The sequence below is a fragment of the Palaemon carinicauda genome, chromosome 19 (genome assembly GCF_036898095.1).
Source record: "Palaemon carinicauda isolate YSFRI2023 chromosome 19, ASM3689809v2, whole genome shotgun sequence".
Classification (NCBI taxonomy): domain Eukaryota; kingdom Metazoa; phylum Arthropoda; class Malacostraca; order Decapoda; family Palaemonidae; genus Palaemon; species Palaemon carinicauda.
In genome coordinates, this window is record NC_090743.1 from 47,413,521 (window position 1) to 47,419,389 (window position 5,869).

General features: G+C 58.2%; 1 pseudogene; it reads left to right on the forward strand.

The window, feature by feature from the left end:
- Window positions 1–4,458: 4,458 nt before the first annotated feature.
- LOC137659399 (5S ribosomal RNA) lies at window positions 4,459–4,577 on the forward strand (annotated as a pseudogene).
- Window positions 4,578–5,869: the final 1,292 nt, after the last annotated feature.

The window sequence follows — 5,869 nt, forward strand, 5'->3', positions numbered from 1 at the left end:
GTGGTTGTGAGGGCACGTGCCTGTTGTGTAATTCTTGTTTTCCTTTCCTCGGGATTCCTCTTTGGAGCCTTCCCGGGGGAATGAATGTGTACTAATGATTTTTGTTTTATTTTTTTACATTTACCGATCTAGTTCATTTCTGTAATATGGCAACGGTGTGAGCTGTCTTGTTGAGGCCTGGGGATTCGGCTGTTGCTGCCTCCCCTTTGGATTTTCGTCAGGGGCGTGTCTCCTTCTACTGGAAGTACTGTACTCCCGTGACGATTGACAGCTCTCCAGTTCATTTTAGAACTCTCAGCAGGCTTGCCTCCTTGGGTGGGTAACTTTACCTCCGAGGGAAGTTTTTCCTGTCCAGGCTTGAGTTTTTCCCCTTTTGGGGGGTTCTTCTCTTGCCTTTTTTTCGTGCGACTATGCTCTTGGTGCTGAGCGGTCGCACCTGCAGTTTCGCTCAAGGGGCTGGGCAACTGCAGGAGCTCCCCTTCGGAGGATTGCTCCTTTTAGGTCACTGGCTGACCAGTTTCTTCTACGAAGTGTTTCTCTTTCATACGCGAGAGAGTACACTCATAGAGACTCCTCTTCGGAGGATTCTTCTGCTGCTGTTGCTGTTGGCCTCCTTCGCCGTAAGGCTCACCGTCCGCCTCGTCGTAAGGGCCTCTCATCTCCCTATAAGGGTGCTAAGAGGCGCCTTTTTGAATCTCCGTATGCAGCCTACAACTCCTTCTTCTTGATCTTCCGCCTTCTTCTTGATCTTCCGCCCCTGGTGCAATTGGACCTCGTCTTCCGACGGGTAACGGTCTTCCCGACGGACAATGGTCTTCCCGACGGACAACGGTCTTCCGACGGACATCAGTCTCCCGGCGGACAGACAACGGTCTTCCGACGGACATCAGTCTCCCGACGGACAACGATCCCTTCGGGGCAAAGGGTTGCCTCCCACGGGGGTTCTTCCCTTGCGTGTCAGGGTTCCCCTGCGCGCCCTTCTACTGTGTTCTCTCCTGCTCAGTGTTAGCGCACAGGCGCTCTCCTGCTCATCAGCGCTTTAATGATCGCTAGCGCTCTCCTGTTCGCCGGCGCTCTCCTGTTCGTCAGCGCTCTCCTGTTCGTCAGCGCTCTCATGATGATCATCTCTGCTGTTCCTGTTGGTTCCTGTTACGCGCCCTGTGCGCCCACGTTTGCCCTCGCGATCTTGAACTTCAGTTCAGGTCTGGGTCAAGGACTCTTCTTCTACGCGCAGGCTTCCACGCGTTGCCTTCTGCTCGTCAGCGATCACCAGCTCGCCAGCGACCTTAGACGCGTCAACGTTCACCTGCTCATCAGCGATCTCCTACGTGTCAACGATCACCATCGATCTGCCACGCGTGTCAGTTCCCCTGACCATCATCAGTAGCGATCTAGCGCTCGCCTGCTGTGGACCACGATCTCCGGTAGCTGAGTCTTGCCGTAGATCTTCCTCCTGCTCGCCAGCGCTCACCTTTACTTCTGTCCTTCTGTGCGCCAGCTTTCTTCAATCGCCAGCGCACATCTGCGCGCCCTTCTTTGCCACGCACCAATGGGCGCCAACGGTTTTCTGACCGTCTAGGATCGCCTGATTAACAGCTTGCTTCAGCGCTCACCTTCCTGATGCACCTGCGCGCCTTCTGTTAGCGCGATGCGCGCTAACCATCACTAGTCTCTCTCGCGTTGGCAATCGCCTACGTGCCCGCGCGATTCTTCACCTGCGTGCTAGCGTTTTTGTTAATGCACCACCGCTCGCCAACGCGCCGTCGCTTGCCGACGCGCCATCGCTTGCCGACGCGCCATCGCTTGCCAACGCGCCTTCACTCTCCTACGGGCTATCGCTCGCCGACGCGCCATCGCTCGCCGACGCGCTATCGCTTGCCAATGCGCCTTCACTCTCCTACGGGCTATCGCTCGCCAGAACGCGCCATCGCTCGTCAACGCGCCATCGCTCGTCAACGCGCCATCGCTCGTCAACGCGCCATCGCTCGTCAACGCGCCATCGCTCGTCAACGCGCCATCGCTCGTCAACGCGCCATCGCTCGTCATCGCGCCATCGCTCGTCAACGCGCCATCGCTCGTCAACGCACCATCGCCCGCCTATGCGTCATCGGTCTCCCGACCGCCTGTGCTCACCCTCGCGCCCACGTGCCCGCGCGACCGCACGTCCACGTGCCTGCACGCCTGCGCTCATGCGCGACCGCGCACATGCTCTCCAATGTTCGCCCGTGCGCGAACCGACGGTGTTCCGTCGCGCGGACGGACGGGGTTCCGTCGCGCGGACGGACGGGGTTCCGTCGCGCGGACGGACGGGGATCCGTCGCGCGGACGGACGGGGATCCGTCGCGCGGACGGGCGGGGTTTCGTCGCGCGGACGGGCGGGGTTCCGTCGCGCGGACGGGCGGGGTTCCGTCGCGCGGACGGGCGGGGTTCCGTCGCGCGGACGGGCGGGCGGGGTTCCGTCGCGCGGACGGGCGGGCGGGGTTCCGTCGCGCGGACGGGCGGGCGGGGTTCCGTCGCGCGGACGGGCGGGCGGGGTTCCGTCGCGCGGACGGGCGGGCGGGGTTCCGTCGCGCGGACGGGCGGGCGGGGTTCCGTCGCGCGGACGGGCGGGCGGGGTTCCGTCGCGCGGACGGGCGGGCGGGGTTCCGTCGCGCGGACGGACGGGCGGGGTTCCGTCGCGCGGACGGACGGGCGCGGTTCCGACGCGCGGACGGACGGACGGTGTTTCTTCGCGCGAACGTCGGCTTAATTTCTGCAGTTTCCATTGCTCGCCTTTGGGTTATCGCTCGCCGACCACCAGCTCTCGCCCTTCCTACCACGCTCGCCCTCCTTCTGCTCTCCTTCGCTCACCTTCGTTTGCGTTCCTGCGTGCCTGCTCATGGGCGCTTCCACGTTCGCCCACGCGCAAATCATTGATTTACCATCGCGCGAGCTCCAGGGCGATTGCGACCACGATTCCCATTGGGGTTTTCGCAGCATGGCCAGCCTGGCGAGTCTTCTGGAGCGTATTTCCAGAACACGGTCTCACCCCGTAAACGCAGAGCAACGGCACATGCAAGAATAAGAAGAATCTTCAGGGAGGTCTGAGCAACATTCTTCTTTCCAGAACCTGGGTTAGCCCTTCCCCGTCATTCCCTGGAAGGGTTTTTGGCGGGGGGCTTTCCGTTCGAGATTTCTCCATCGGCCAAGGGGTGACTGTTTACCCCTTCCTCTTCTCTATCTCGTGAAAGGGGCTTACCAGGTCCTTTCCCTCCTCGGTTACGACCCGAGGTTTGGTTCAAGGAAGCTACAGGAAGGTCATGGGTACTTTCCTCCTCTCGGGCTCAAGCACCTTGGCGTTTCGTCGTCAAGTATCGAACTTGCGGGCAAGCTCGATGTTAGACCATCTGGACGCAATGACCAAGGGCTCCCTTTCGGGTGTCTCATCCGTGGATGTCGACAACCTCAGACAGCCAGAGCTAGGGCCATCCTTGAGAAGAGTTTGTTTGTGCCCAAGGACAGAGACATAGACAGCGGCTGTACGGAGGAAGTCGACTTCCGTTATCACTCTTCCAAGGCGCTTTCTACCGGCTACGACAACTGAGACAAGGTGTCCAATTGCAGTTCCCTCCTGTCAGGAACAGATGGCACGGGAGGCTCTCCCGGAAGGGGCATAGTCCTAGAGGGAGCGGCAGAGTTCACGAACTCTAGGATTGGCACCCCCCCCTTGCAGGTTTCACGCTGGGAGGATGTCTAAGGTTACTCATCCGGATGACAGCTTCCCGATGCCCATTCCTGCACGATCTCTGTGATCAGCCAAGGATATCGTGCCTGCCGTCTCTGTCAGCGAGTTCAGTGTCTCTGAACCTCTATGCCATAGGGTCGGCAAGAGTTTGCCCGTTTGGGCAGAATGATCCATGCCTTAGGAGAAGGTCCTCCATAGGATCATCGACGGCTTCACCCCCGGCTTCTTCAGTCGATCCTTTCTTGTAAGGAAGTATATGAGACGGGAGTTCCGTAGTCGACCTCTCAGCCCTGATCAAGTTTGTCGAACAAACTTCGTCCAGCGCGGAACAGCAGAATCGATCAGACTGGTAACGAGGCGACAGGACTCCTTAGGCCCTAGATCGGAAGGACGGGTACTTTCAGTTTCCATTCCATCCATCTTCCAGGAAGCTCGTGGAGTTCAGCCTAGACTGCAGGTATTCCTGCTTAAGATGCAGTGTGGCGATCCCGCCCTGGCATCGCAGGTTTTTTTCCCCAGAAAACTCTCCCTGCTTTTCTCATGGCCGCTCAGGTGCAGGCATCTGCCTCCTTCGCCTTTTGGAGGTCTGGTCAACTCCGGTAGGCTCGGGTTCGACCTTCTTCAGCGCCGGGACGAGCTTCCGGATGCTTACCATGAGTGGGGGTTCATGGTATTTTGCTAGGAGCCTTCTCTTCTTCTGCCTCAACATCTGGAGTATCTAGCCATGATATTGAGTCAACGGCCTTACCACGTTGGAAACCCTGCTTCTCGTCCGTCCAGCGAGGTTAAGCAATGTCGGTTCTGGTCGGTACTTGGATGGGTGACCACCTGGGGACGCCAGATTCTGTTGCCACCTCCTCCGGCCTTCCCTTCAGTTGACTGTGGCAAGGCTGAGGAGAGTCGCAGTACCTGTTCTCAGTCAAGCAGAGCTTTCAGCCCTACTTTGGAACGTTTCCTAGTTCTCTTTTCCTCATTGACCCGTCTATAGTTCCGAACGGTCGCCTCAGGATAAGTTCCATATGGGGTGGTCCAAGTTCCGGTGGTTTCAAAGCAACGATTAACCGGACTTTCTGGCCCCTATGGGACCAGCGGAACGATTAGACCTGCAATGGGTGTTGACCTATGGAACCTCTTGATGGGAGTGGATATTCTCGTCCTTTCCCCACATTTTTTATGCTGTTCTCAGACTCGTCAAAGAAAAGGGGGGGGGGGCATGTTCCGGTCCAGGCCTATGGTCAGGACCTGAAGGATACCTCTCCATCATTCAGGCAGGCTTAGGCGCTGTAGTCTGGCCTCTCTACAGATCCTACAACTCCTGCCGAGTCGCTCCGTGCGCGTCGACTTCTTGGTTCTGGCGTGTTCTAACCAGCAGGGGACGCATTTTCACACCTTCGCATCCTGCAGTAGAGATACCGAGATGATTTGAGATACTCTCAATACCACCATCGGCTCTCTCATTCCAGGCAGAGGAATGTTCTCTCCGACTATCCGAGCAGAGCCTCGTAGAGAGAGTGTACCTGGGGGTCTTTGGCCTTGAGTAACCAGCAAGTCCTGGTCTGGGGGACCTGATCGCGACAGCTTGGAACCTCAAGCTTCCGCTGTTCTTCCCCCCAGTCTCAGACCCCGAGACTCTGGCAAGATGCATTCCGGTGATGGTGGGACAACATCGACGCCTGCGTCTTCCCTCCTTTGTTGTGTGTTGAGAATGGGTCTCAACAAGACCAGGTTGTCTGTCAACCTTTCAATGGCCCTGAGAGCTCCACTGGGACTATGCGCAGAACGGTTTCCGGACCCTCTGCTTCCCCTGATGGAACTCTCGGGAGAGCTTCTCCCACGGCACAGGCTACTCAAACAACCGCACTGCACCATCTTTCACGAGCCGTGGCGTCGCTTCGGCTTCATGCCTGGAGACACTACGCCTCCTCCTCAAGAAGAGACAACCCGCTACAGTCGCGGGACGGAGGTTGCGTCATCTGCGATAGTCATCCGCAGGGGTCTTCCAGGCGAAGTGAAGGGTCTTCTGTGGTTGGTGTCGTGGGAGATTTACCTCTTCCCTTGAGGCCTCTTCTCCAGCAATAACGATCTTATTGCCTTTCGGCGGGAGGAAACTCCTTTCCGCTCTCGGCAATGAAGCCTGTCGCTCAG